Source organism: Uranotaenia lowii, chromosome 2, assembly GCF_029784155.1.
Source record: "Uranotaenia lowii strain MFRU-FL chromosome 2, ASM2978415v1, whole genome shotgun sequence".
In the NCBI taxonomy this organism is placed as follows: domain Eukaryota; kingdom Metazoa; phylum Arthropoda; class Insecta; order Diptera; family Culicidae; genus Uranotaenia; species Uranotaenia lowii.
In genome coordinates, this window is record NC_073692.1 from 115,405,446 (window position 1) to 115,420,294 (window position 14,849).

Here is a 14,849-nt window from a genome sequence, read left to right on the forward strand (position 1 = left end):
AAGCCTCAACGTCTCAACGTCTCAAAGCCTCAAAGTCTCAAAGTCTCAAAGTCTCAAAGTCTCAAAGTCTCAAAGTCTCAAAGTCTCAATGTCTCAAAGTCTCAAAGTCTCAAAGTCTCAAAGTCTCAAAGCCTCAAAGCCTCAAAGTCTCAAAATCTCAAAGTCTCAAAGTCTCAATGTCTCAAAGTCTCAAAGTCTCAAAGTCTCAAAGTCTCAAAATCTCAAAGTTTCAAAGTCTCAAAGTCTCAAAGTCACAAAGTCTCAAAGTCTCAAAGATTCAAAGTCTCAAAGTCTCAAAGTCTCAAAGTCTCAAAGTCTCAAAGTCTCAAGGTCTCAAAGTCTCAAAGTCAAAGTCTCAAAGTCAAAGTCTCAAAGAATTAAAAATCTCAAAGTCTCAAAGTCTCAAAGTCTCAAAGTTTCAAAATCTCAAAGTCTCAAAGTCTCAAAGTCTCAAATTCTCAAGGTCTCAAAGTCTTAAAGTCTCAAAGTCTTAAAGTCTAAAAATCTCTAAGTCTTAATGTCTCAAAGTCTCAAAGTCTCAAAGTCTCAAAGTCACAAAGTCAAAGTCAAAGTCAAAGTCAAAGTCAAAGTCAAAGTCAAAGTCAAAGTCAAAGTCAAAGTCAAAGTCAAAGTCAAAGTCAAAGTCAAAGTCAAAGTCAAAGTCAAAGTCAAAGTCAAAGTCAAAGTCAAAGTCAAAGTCAAAGTCAAAGTCAAAGTCAAAGTCAAAGTCAAAGTCAAAGTCAAAGTCAAAGTCAAAGTCAAAGTCAAAGTCAAAGTCAAAAGCAAAGCCAAAGTCATGTCAAGTCGAAAAAACCAAAAATGACAAAAGTTACAGAAATGACAGAAATGACAAAAATTACTAGAATGGCAGGAATGAGAAAAACAACAAAAATGATAAAAAAAAAACATTATAAAAATTACAAAAATGACTAAAATGACGAAAATGACAGAAACAAATTTCTTTTTGTTTTTTTGTCATTTTCGTCGTATTACCTTTAGAAGACTTTTTGTCATTTTTGTAATAGAAATGTGTTAGATGGCTTGCTCGCTGGAGAGAATTTTCTAAGTATCTAATGTGGAATCATTAGTTAGGTACATCAAGATTCACGTATCAAATAAAGATTCAATCATGAGCTGGCGTGTTAAATTGGTTTATGCGCGGTTTATCATTAAGAGAAAGGAAAATATTTATTTGAAAGACTTATGAACCGAATCTTGAACATATCTATTCATCATAAACATCGGGAAACCGTAAAGCTACCAAAATATTTCAACAATCGCACATTAAGAAGATTAGAACCTTTTTCATTCGCATCAAACTTCTTTAAATCGCCTTCATAAATCTTCTGTCGACAGTAAACCGAAGGGATTTGCATTTCTTTCGCATTTATCTCGGAAACCATATTGAACAACCTCGACAATTACACATAATTTCACAGCAAATCCTCCTTTCTCTATCGGCCATTCCCGATAGGATTCATTAATTGCAATCAACCGAATCCCTCGTCGTCGTCGTCGTCGTCGACGTGTGTCGCAGTGCAGCAGCCTGCAGGACCAGAAGGAACAGAGCCATAAATCAACTTCCGGTGCCGATACAAGCAATCTTACCGGTGTGTCCTTAATTGAAAACCAATTTATCCCGATTAGAGGCGATTTAAATTCATTTTCACCTCCTTTGAGCAGGCAGAGGGTTGAGTAAGTGTCCTTGAAGTCTGAAGAAAACCCTTTTTCCTTAGAATAGCAGCTTGTATGAAAATACTTACGATTCCTTGGAGAGCGGAAAAAAGTTGAATAAACAGAATGGATTGTTTTGGTGCACCCAAGCGAAGCCAGAAAAAAAAAAATTCAAGAAAAAGGGTGGAATCGCGAAACTTGCTCGGAAAAAATACCCCGAGAAGGATACGGTTGAACGATTCACGGAAACGTAAGCTTAGAGATTGTTTGTGACCGACCTGTGCGAAAAGGCGACGCGATTGTATGAACATACGAGTTCAAAAAGCCATAATTCTTCTAAATATGACATCACGATGAATAGATAATGCCATCTAATCCTCGGTTGGAAGTTTTCGAATTCGTGCACACAAACAAAAATATTGCTTCCAGACAGGTCCTTCCTGAATGGGGATTTCGAAACCAAGGAGGGTAGAGTAAAGTTCGGTTGTAATCGCATCGAGGAATTTACATGTCTTAGGAGGAAGCGCGTGAAAAACGGGGTCTCATGTGGGATTATGTCAGCAAGGATTTAGCGGATATTATCGTACATAGAAAAACTAGGCTAGGCCAAATTATGCCATACATTCCAAAAGAAGAAAAGAAAATTCTTCCGTTTATGTGGGGAAAATAGTTTAATATATTGGGAAACTCATCATCTTCTTTGAAAATATCGAACCACTGTAGGAAAATGGGCCATTATTTAAAGATGACATCTTTCAGACCAATTGATAAAAATGGAATGTACAATTTACTTGTTAGAAGCGGATTTTTAAAATTCAAATAAATCCGCTTGTACTTAAGTGCTAGTAAATAGCTAGTACTTATATATCCCCGAAGTCAATTTTATTAAGTCTTTCGCTAGGTCACTCGATGGGTAGAAAGATGAAATTTTTAATGTTTTCCATTTGAACTAGTGCTAGTAACAAGAACTAGTGCCACCTATAGAAAAATTTTAAGAATCCTTAAGCAACTAGAATCAACAAAAGTACGTGTGAACTATTATTACTAATTACTTGTTCTATTCATCCTTGATTTTTAACTTTATTTCATCATCTTCCATTTTTTTGTGACACGTTTAATTTGGATTGGCGAAAAAACTCATTGCCACTATTATGAATATTGGATAAAGAAAATGAGTATTGTTTGCTTACCTCAGGATGAAGAATAATTTAAAAAAACCTAAGAAAAGCTGTTCGTCAAGACCAGATGTTGAAATATGAGTTATGCCTACAGGTTTTATTCTGAGTAAAAATAAAATCCCAACGTTTACTTTTTTAGAAAGTGTTAATGAGTATTTCAAGAGTCATGTCCTCCCTCAATGTTCAAAATAAAGGATTCAACAATGAAATAAAAAAGTACTTTTTTAGTTTCAAAATTGTATGGCAATCATATAGCAGAAGAAAGATCTAAATCATTTAAAACTGGTGACAGTAATGGTTAAAACTAAATACGTACACCTATAGAAGAGATTGTAAAAATCCAATACCTATTTAGCAAATATCTGTGCCGAAAATGCACTGAAAAGTTTAGGGGAGAGTGGGGATACTTGATCCCCTTTTCTTATTTTCCCCATATCTTTTTGGAAAAAATTAGCAGCTCCCCGTCTTTTACATTTTCTGACAGCTTGTAACTTCAAGTTTCTATGCTCCAAAAATTAGAACGATACTTGAACCTGTAGATGAACTAGAAGCATTTTCGTGCTAGTATTGTGATATTTTTGAAGTTAGGGGAGACTTGATCCCCTATTGAAGGAGACTTGATTTTTTATTCAGGAAGCACATATCCTTGTAAAAAAAAAAAAATAAAAAAAACCCAAGATAGAAAGTCAATTGACTATTTTGGTCATATTTGTTCTCATTTCACAATTTATTGCTGATAGAAGAAGAAAATTCTATAACTTTGTCCCAAAGCTAATGACATTGCATACTTACATCCTGCATGATGTTCAACGTGGCGCTAGAAGGTGTTATTCGACGAGCGGTGGGCGAAATGCGGGGCACGATTTTCAACAGATCCAGTCAACTTATCTGCTTTGCCGATGACATTGATATAGTCGGCAGATCATCTGCGACGGTGGAGGAGATCTACCGCAAACTGAAACGCGAAGCAGGAAGGATTGGGTTGATGATTAATACGTCCAAGACGAAGTACATGCTGGCCTGCGGATCCGTGACCGACCGAACCCGCTTGTCCAGTAATAACAAGGTTATGATCGACGGCGACGAGCTGGAGATAGTCGAAGACTTTGTCTATCTCGGCTCACTGGTGACCGCAGACAATGACACCAGCCGTGAGATCCGGAGGCGAATTATCAGCGGAAGTCGTGCCTACTATGGACTCCACAAGCAACTGCGGTCGAGAAGACTTTGCCCTCGTACGAAGTGTAACCTGTATATGACGCTTATTAGACCGGTTGTTCTCTACGGGCACGAGACATGGATATTGCTCGAGGAGGACCTGCGTACACTCGGAGTATTCGAGCGACGAGTGTTAAGAACCATCTTTGGCGGCGTACAGGAGAACGGAGTGTGGAGGCGAAGGATGAACCACGAGCTCGCGCGACTCTACGGTGAACCCAGTATCCAGAAGGTGGTGAAAGCTGGCCGGATACGCTGGGCTGGACATGTTGCGAGAATGCCGGACGACTGTCCTGCAAAACAGGTGTTCGCTACGAATCCGGTAGGAACAAGACGAGCGGGGGCGCAACGAGCGAGGTGGTTAGACCAAGTGGAGCGTGATCTGGCGAACGTGGGGTGCCCGAGAAATTGGAGAACGGTTGCTATGAACCGAGTGAATTTTAGGAATTATGTTCGTCAAGTTATGTCGTGAGACGGAATACTATGTAAATAAATAAAATAAAATAAATAATAATACTTAAAGGCGCTATTTTCTATAATTAAGAGAAAAATAATTAATGCTAAACATTAGTTTTTGGATAAATATTAGTAATCTCGTAATCAGCAATGATAACGATCAATTCAGAAGAAGAATATGCCGTTTTTAACTCTGGGGATCATTTGTACCCATAATCAACATTTTAGAGAACTTTTTCTAAAAAAAAGTTGAGAGTTTTCCATTGCTTTGAAAATATGGTATTTTAAAGTTCATATTACGCTCGAACGACTGATATATTGGAGAAAATTTTTTATTTATAATTTTCCATGTAAGGAACATTTTAAACTGATGAAAAAAGATCTTCAAGTTATATTTAGTGAAATTTTTCAAACAAAGTTCAATTACTCAAACAATTATTTTGTAAAATTTTTTTGAACTACAAGCATTGTTGTTTTGCTCTTTTTGGCACATTTTTCTAGTACATTTGATCTTTGTAAGACATTCCAGATTCGAGAATAAGTTAAGGAATCAAGTATCCCCAGGGATCAAGTATCCTCACTCTCCCCTACTGATCCAAAAATGACATGATTGGAAAATCACTACTGGCATACAGACTCGAGCTCCCAGCTAAATGCTAAAACCACTACATTCAAGCGAAACAAGAAAAATATTCGATCGGATTTTCATCCTATTAGATAATTCATCACACGAAAAAATTAAGTGAGAATCGAACTCATTGCATCGAACAGGTATTTATTTATTATTCATCCTACTTCGTCTTTGATGGAAAAGGGATGAGAATGGGAGAGGAATGGAGTGGGGATGAGAGAGTAGAAACTGTTTTTCCATTTCGGGCCTACAAGAAGTCTTTTAATAATTTTCCTAAAAATCATCAAAAAAAAAGAAATTGCGTAACCAAAGATAAATGATTTGAAGAAATAAGAATAATGCTAGCTAAGAGTTTACAGTACAAACAATTTGCATAAACTTAAAAAGATTGGAGAGAGCGAGGAGACTTGATTCCTGGGGAGAATTGATTACTCATCTATATATCGTTAAAGATCAAATGTTCAATGTTTCACCAAAACTTTTTATGTGACAAAATGTGTCTTGAAGATCTATTTTCATCACTTTCAAATATTTTCAACATGAAAATTTAAAATCAAACAGTTATTCCAATGTATAAACCGTTTACAGAATAATATCGAAATGCTTTAAGCAAAAATGCACGTTTTTCTTCTAAATAAATCGTGATCTTTGCTCAGCTGGATGTTACAAACATGTTTTAATAACAAATATATATCCAATCATTTTTCTTAATCTGACATTAAGGATTCTATTTTACTTTTGGAAGGCACAAGTTCTGTTGATTCACGAAAAATTTCAAGAAATTGAAAAAAATTGCAAATAAAATGATCCCATACGTATAGGGGAGAGTGGGGATACTTGATCCCCTTTTCTTATTTTCACCATATCTTTTTGGAAAAATTTAGCAACTCGCCGTCTTTGACATTTTCTGACAGCTTGTAACTTCAAGTTTCTATACTCCAAAAATTAGAACAATACTTGAACCCGTTGATGAACAAGAAGCATTTTCGTGGGAGTAAAAAAATTGCAATTTTTCTGAAGTTAGGGGAGACTTGATCCCCTATTGAAGGAGACTTGATCTTTTATTCAGGAAGCCCTACTTCTTGTATAAAAATCAAACAAAACCCCAAGATAGAATGTTAATTGACTATTTTGGTCATGTTTGTTCTCATTTCACAATTTATAGCAGACATAAGAAGAAAAATCTATAACTTTGTCTCAACGCTAATAACATTGCATACTTAAAGGCGCTATTTTTCATAATTAAGAGAAAATTAATTATTTTTGCTCTTTTCTTCAGACAATTGTTTGATAAATATTAGTTTTTGGATAAATATTAGTAATTTCGCAATCAGCAATCATAACGATCAATTCAGAAGAAGAATATGCCGTTTGGAAGGGGGATCAATTGTACCCAACTCCAGGGGATCAGTTGTACCCATAATCAACATTTTAGAATACTTTTTCTGAAAAAATTGAGAGTTTTCCATTGCTTTGAAAATATGGCATTTTGAAGTTCATTTTACGCTCGAACGATTGATACATTGGAACAAATATTTTTTTCATAATTTTCCCATGTAAGGAACATTTAAAAGTGATGAAAAAAGATCTTCAAGTTACATTTTGTGAAATTTTTCAAATAAAGTTCAATTACTCAAACAATTATTTTGTTAAAATTTTTTAAACTACAAGCATTGTTATTTTGCTCATTTTGGCACATTTTTCTAGAACATTTGATCTTTGTAAGACATTCCAGTTTCGAGATATAGCTAAGGAATCAAGTATCCCCAGGGATCAAGTATCCTCATTCTCCCCTACACTTTACAGTAATGTTCTTGTTTTCTTTTGTCTAAACGAATGGAAAATACACTGCACGCACAGTAATGGCACTGTAAGTGAGTGAAAAAAAAATTATTAAAGGTTTTCGAGTATTTCAACCTTATTCACTCGCTTGATTTTTTCAAATTTATCATTCCATTCAAATTCACAGGAAATAAACAGTTAAAAAGTTGTAAAGTTTAAGCAAATCAAAATTTATAACCATTTGGTTTTAATAAATTTTAGAATATAAAGTCAAAGTAGTGAATTTTTTTTAAAGCTGCCTTTTCGATTTATTTAAAGGGTTTTTTTTTCTTAAATGTGTAAAAGATAAAAGTTTAACAAATTCAAACTGAATACACAACATCAAGTAACTCAACAAAATTTATTTGCTTACATTCGTTCCAGAGAATTCTAAATTACAGTTTTAGTTTAGTGGACTGACTTTTATCTTGAACTGTAAAATGAACTGTAGAGTCAATATTTTTTCGCTTAACGAAAAGCTTCTATTTTATGTCATTACTTTCAAAAAGATATGAAAACAAGAAAATGGGCTCAAGTAATCCCACGCTTCCATACCTATTAAAATGACGAAACACATACCGAAGCGTATTGATGGATTAAATAAAAGAATTTCTACAAAAAAAAAAAAAAAATAGGGAACGCAGAACTCTGAAAATGTGATTAATTTTTAAATTTAGTGCTCAGTTTTCGTACATATATCAGAAATCAAAACTTGGCAAGTCATTTCAGAATCAGAAAATTTCTATTTTTCGACCAAAGCATTTGTCAGCAAGCAAGTTGTGTTACGTGAAATTTCAAGTCAATTCAAGTCATTAAGTGATAAGTTTTTTATTTAAAAAAAAATAAGGACATTTTCCAAGACTAAGCCGGAATAAGACAAATGGCAAGGAGCTAGGATTGGTCAATCTTGGATCGATCTTTGCGAGATCGATCTTTTAGACTAAACTTTCCAATTTTTAGGATCGATAGCCTTGGAAAAATCCATTAAATCTGTTTATTTTCAATTCGACCTTTCGATCTTTTGAAGCTTTTTTATTCTATTTATTCCAAAGATTTTGATATTCAGTTTCATGCGGAATTTGGATACCACAAAGATCCGAGAGGCTGCTTTTTATTATTGGTGCTACCCTGCCACTAACATAATCGAGATCGGCTTAAAAAATAGCGTTTTTAATCTCTTTACTAAAGTTGGCAGATTTTTTTCAGCTCGTATCCCGGGCCGAACAATTCCGGGCTATTTTATTTAAAAACTTGGCAAATTCCGGGCATTAGATTGGAAGCACTCAACAGATATCGAGAACAAAAAACATTAAAAAAATGTTTGTCAGGAGATTTTAAATTGTATTTGAAGCTCCAAAAAACCATTCATGATTATTTTTAAAAATTCACCCTTTTTCAATAATATACGGGCAACCGGGCCGGGCTAGACTTTTCCTAAAGTTTGTATTCATATTCCGTCAAACCCGGTTAAAACTGGGTAATATGGCAACCTTATTCTATACTTTTGAAGAAAACCTTAACTGTTATCGAATGCTCAAGCAATCGAAAGTTCCATTCTTGAAATAAACATCTGTAGCATTTAACTAAGCTTAAGATTTAAGTTCTTATCGGAACTTTAAAAATTCAATTTCGATCGAAGGCTATTTCTATAAAAATAAAGAGATCATAACACTGGGTGACAGCCAAAAAATAGTCTCGAGTTTAGATTAGGATTTAAACTAATTTTTGTGTCCTGAGTTAGAATATCACATTGATTTTGCTGTATCAGGTCAACTTTTTGAGATACAGTATTTTAATATCCTGACCTGATTGAACAAAACCATGATCTTTTTCGGACTTAGGGCGTCAATATTAGTCTAATTCAGTTGGAAAACCCTGGACTATTTTCAAAAAATCTTTTTTTGTTACTCAGTGTAATTTATCTACATTTGAATTATTACATTCCGCAAATTAATACTTTAATATTGCGTCTAATCTTGATGAAAATTATAGGTAATTGAAAAATTTGGATGCTTTAAGGATTCAACTTGAGGCCCCTAAATGTATGTTCCTTTTTCGATTGTAAATGTTTTTGAAAGAAAACGTAGAAAAGCAGTTTGGTATCAACAAAAATGGATGTTTCTACGCCTTTCTTCAAATATGGAACAAAAACATTATTTTTTTGAGATGTTGGAATACGTTAAAACCAGGCTGGTCAAAGCTACCCCGAAACATGAAATCAGGTTTTGTGATAAACATCTGGTTGGAGCCATATATGTCGTTTAATTTTTCTGCAATCAATCATCATGTTTTATAATCCTTTTCTTAGTAAGTGTTTAAAAACTATGAGGTGTTACGAAGAAGCAACCCTTTCCAAAATTTTCAATAATGAATGAAAAAAGTGATCAAAGTTACCCCAGTTTACGGTACGAAGATGTTGTAAGAGATAGACAAATAATGTCTTCAGCAAAAATGCTCATCAAACCATGCGCTTTAATAATCCTTGATTAAATATTAAGGCGTGTCATTTTTGCATGATTTACACTTTTTTTTCCTTTTTTATAGGAATTTAACCCATTAAGGTCATTCTTCCTCAATGATTTACACATAAAAACATTTTTCATTGAAAAGATAAAGCCAAATTGTCTTTTACAAAGTTATAGCCACAATATTTGAGGGACTTTACAGAAGACACTGCATACATATGACGATTCGTAAGTGAGTTATGATTATTTGAATGTTGAAATGTTCGGGTGTGTCAAAAAAAACATTATTCTGGCTCTTACATTTGTGGATGAATTCATACAAGAAAAATGTCTTCTAAGCGTTTGTATAAAATTAAAATTCGCAAATTTTTCTTTAGAGAACAAATTTGTATCAGGATGTGTTCGTTAGTTATAAGGGTTTTTTTTTTACAAATACTTGTACTTTTTAAATCTGTCATATCTCCGATTGGTGCTAACGAAAAAAAAATTATGACGGCATTATTTAGTTCAAATATCAAATACCTATTTGATTGTGAAATTATTGAAGATAGTTTATTTTTTAATCTCGAGAAAAAAAAATCTAAAGTTAATTTTCAATACAAATTCACACATTTAAAAACCCTTGGAAGAGAACATCCTTATTTCTCGTGCAAAAGTCGAATTTTAATCGTTTTGTTATTGCCTGAGTCCCTAGAGATGCTTTACTGAGCAATTTAGCAAATTTTGTAAAATTCCAAATACAAAGTTGAAAATTACTGTTTTTTAAAATTATTTTTAAATTTTTCAATTTTTTCAAATACGACTAATTTGCCGTTCCAAGGCAGGAAAAACGTGCAAACTAGAAAAAACGCGATTGAAATTTCAGCTATATTTCCAAATTTTCTCACAAACTAAAAATTCACTGACAGTTTGTTCGTAGTGAACAGTTTGAGTTTATCATTTTACAATGTTCTCTGCCAAAAAAATTACATTTCTTCCAAAACAACAGCAAATTAGAGCTAAAAATGCTCCATGTGACACTTTTGCGTAGAATCAGAACGCATACCGATGCTAGTTCTACGAAAAACTGTCACACGGCTACAATTTTTCTATAATTTTCAAAGCTTGACTAGTTCCTATTTTTCCCAAAAACTCAAGTTAAGCCGTAATTTGAGAAATATGTTCCTCTTTGTTTTTAAAAATGTATAGTTGAGTATGGATCCTGTAAGAAGTGCCTACTGAAAAGTGTTTAGTGAAAATTTTTCTGAATAAAACATTCAAGGCTTCTCGCTACTCCTCTGCCCTCTATTTTAGTGTTCTTTTCAGTGAATAACATTAAATACAACAGTTTGAACTTTTTTTAAGACAATTTTTTGATAAAATTTGCATTTTTCATAGAGTTTTCTCTAGTGTGACATTATTGCGTAGAACTATCAACATAGAGACAACCACCTTGATGAAAATTTCGTATAAGTTCAGAACGAAGTATACTTGTTTGTGTTTTTATTCGAAAGTTAACACTAAAAGAGACCGTTTCCAGCAAAAAAGTGAAAATGACCCTAAAGTCACATGAGACATTCTTGCTTAGAACGGCAGTATAGTCTATAATGACTTTTTACCACATTTTTGCTATAGAGTTTAGATTTCGACTTTCAAAAATAATTCTGATGATACCAATGAACTTTAGAATTCAATAGGTTTATTTAGGGGGAAAATGATTCAATGAGAATTTAGGCAATTTTTTAAATTAATGTCTTGGAACACTGAACCAATCAGAATTAACTCCAATCGTGACTTCCTGGGAGGTGAAATAATCGGCACACAATTCTATGCCGGTCTGGCATTATCAAGCTTTGTGCCTGCTGGCATTGTCCTCCCAGTGCAACCGAATGTACATGTCTGAAAGAAACCGAATAAAACATATCCCATATCCCGTGACTAGGCAAAGGAAAATGGAAACAACCACCGGCCAAGTGCAGGCAGCAAGCGAGGCTTGGATGTACATCCTTCGAACAAATTTCTTGATTCGTTTAAATATTTGTATGTGGTGTATAATTTTGCTTGAGAGCTCGAATTATTATGCCAGTAGTCGGTAAAGCAATCATATCAACTTTGGCGCAATAGACTTGAGAGCTTGAGTTTTTATGCCAATAGTCGGTAAAGCAATCATATCAACTTTGGCGCAGTAGACTTTTCAGCATATTTTTGGCATATATTTATTAGCATTGAAATTGGGCAAATTCATTTTTAGGTGTATGTTATTATTGGATTCTACTATACTAAGTGAGATAATTCTACTTTTGTATTTTCATGAATGTATTTTTTTAATGAAAATTCAGTGTTTCAGAAAATTGTACCTCTTTCTATTTAGGGTCACATATGAGAGTTGTCAAACACAAGAAAGTATACACGATTTTTTGGCTGATATCGATCTCCCTGTTTCGAAAACAAATCCCTGTGTTTTGGTGAAGTGGATGAACTTGTTTGTGTCCTTTTTTCTCTCTAGTAAGTACATTCTCAAGAAACAAGTCCCGGCATCAACAGCAGCAAGCTTGATTAGAACCCTTTTTTCTTATATTTTTGTTGATTTTATCACAAACAAACTTAAACATTCAAGAAGTGAGATACCCTTTGATATAGATGTAAGTAATTCTAGAACGGAGCAAATCTATTGATAATGTTTTCTTGCACTGACCCTGGAACTGGCCGAGGAGAGGTAACCACTTCAGCGCTCGTTGAACCCTTGCTTGGGCAGGTAGGATTGGAAACTATTCAGCTAAAGGATTGCCTGAATCCCAGCGCTGGACACTTCGCTTTAATTGAAAAACCTTAAATAAAAATGCAAAACAAACCGTACAGGTAGAAAGTTTCGGAATCCTTCGGCTGTTGATTTCCCATCACATTGTTAACCTTTTGAAGCTCGCTTTCTTTTACCTCTTTTCCCAATAAAATAGTCGAGCGGTGGACAGTTGATGGATTACTCACAACTTGCATAATCGAATTTTGGCTCCGGGAAATGGGACCGGAAAAGGTAACCGTATAGCTGGCTGTCCCATAATGTAGGTCAAAGGTTGCAAATTATTGTCATGTGGAAAGTTTTATACAGCTGCCGCCAGGGAACCGGTTCCGGTCTCAACGGCCGAACAAAAACCCCAATCCGCAATTTTGACCGATAGGGATAGTTGTTTTAGTATTCTTCGTATAAAAAAGCGCTCCGATTCGATGATAATTCGGCCAATCAGATCAACCGATGGACATTTTGACAAATTACCTCTGCAATATATCACAGTCCGATTCCCTCCGCATCCAAAAACCAACACTTCCGGACATTCCCAGATTCGGAATTGGAATTCAACATTTTCGGCTGTCGCTGGCCAGGCTCAATGACCCCCGACTATGTAGTTATTCTAGATTCTTCCCCCAAGTTGCGTACCTCTCGGCTTTTATAAATGTTTGCCAATTTATCACCGATTCGATTGACCTCAATATTTGTGTGCAATCTTGCGCAAAATCGTAACGCCGCCGTTCGTCGTCCCTCTCGATTGTTTGCTTTCCGGATGATGATGCGTTGCGTTGTTCTGCAAAAAACCAGGCCAGGAAACGACGAGAGGCGTAGCTGAATAATGCAAGCAAACTACAAATATGAATGGTTGATGTGCAACATCCGTTGATGCCAGCCAGAGACCAATGATTCGGTGAATTAGTCTTTGAACAAACAGATTTTTCGGACAAATATTTGCATACCCTGTTGTCGGTTGCTGGTCGTCAAAAATCTATTTAGAAACCCGTAGGGAAAGAGGCGTTATATTTGCCAAATGGATAATTTACTCGGATGGATTTCCGTGAAACGTTAGTGATTTCCTCGGTGGGAAATTTGCAAATATTGTGGCTGATTAATTTGGTAACATTATTCAACTTGAATAAGGTTTTGGTGGGAAATTCAAAACGTATTGAGGGATGAAGTTTAAAGTTTTGAAAAGTTTCCCTTCCTTAAAAGCTCGCTCACAAACAGGGAAACTACGAGTTAGGTTGTTCATTTTACTGACTAAGTAGTAATTTACCGAACTTTCACGGTGTGTTTGGTAAAAATTACCGGTTGTTCGGTAAATTGTTTGGTCAGCTGCATATATGTGTAGTACTCAATCTGGGGGTTAATGGTTTCAGTGTTTCGGTGATTTTGGCTTCGAAAGATGTAACTTCGATGTTCAAAACATGTCATGGATTTAAATATCAAATTTGGCTACCGTTTTTATTTTGGAATTTCAAAATTGTGAAGACTTTTCTGTAAACATTTAAGGATTTATAAGTCTCTTTTAAGTCTTAACCCGTTTTTTCCAAAGAAAATTTCGTGTTCACCTTAGCTAACTACGAAACCCAGAGACCAGCTGCATCAGCTGAAATCCACCGGCTTAAAACGATCGAGCCAGACGGAAATTGCACGGATCAATTGCGCTAAACAATCGGCAGCAGCACCACATCGGCATTCCTGAGCCACTCGAAATATTTATGCAAACTCGTCATCGCGACTGGAAATCTCAAGACACCGAACGAAAAATTCCTCCATCCGGGAAGGGTTTTGCAACAAAGTTGCGGCTGGACTTTTCCTACCGCAACCGCATCTCTCAAGATGAGAAGAGAAAGCCCCTTACTTCGCGATCCCATCCACTGTTTGTTTTTCTTATGATTTCCTGTCTTTCTCAATGAGGCATCCTTCTGCTCCTTCTTCTTTAGGGGAAACCGCATCCAAGAAGCCGTTCAATAGCCGGGGAAAATTGCAGTCATAAAAAGTATGCTAATTTCTACATCATTACTGACGGATTAAGGAAAGGTCCCGCACTGCGCGCGCGATTTTGAACGGGACGATGTTTGCGATGCGCGTCAAGGAAGGGGTTAGACGAAGACCAGACGGATCATAATACTTCTCGTCGACCTCCGACTGTTTTTACTGCCGCCACGCGGAAATAAACAATACCTACTGTGGCTGCGTAATGGAGCCATTGTTTTGAGTGGATTGTGAATTGAAGAAATATTTTTACCATTGATGAGGAACAATGTCGATGGAAGATGGATTTTTGTTTAGTTTTAGGATGTCAATTGATCGGTTCCAATTTTCATATTTTTGGAGTGTCCGATACCAAAAATTAAATGCGTAATAAACACATTATACTGTTTCAGATAGAATTTTCCAGACACACATTCGAAAAGATATTTTTCAACTTTTTCAAAGTTCATACACCCAAAGAAAAGGTCTCAGGTACTCAGTGCCAATTCTTGCTAAACTGACTATAACGTAATCCGGGGTAAGATTCATCACTTTTTTTTTAATATTTTTTGATTTTTTTTTCTGTTAAGGGGAATGTGGTATGTTGCATATTTTTAAAACCAGTACTGGACCCCTATGAACGTATAATATGGTTGCAGAAATTT

General features: G+C 35.2%; 1 protein-coding gene across 1 annotated transcript in view; it reads right to left on the reverse strand.

Annotated features, from left to right (window-relative positions):
- Nucleotides 1-14,849, reverse strand: part of LOC129748129 (centaurin-gamma-1A) — a 517,098-nt gene that overhangs the window by 274,161 nt on the left and 228,088 nt on the right. The window lies entirely within an intron of this gene.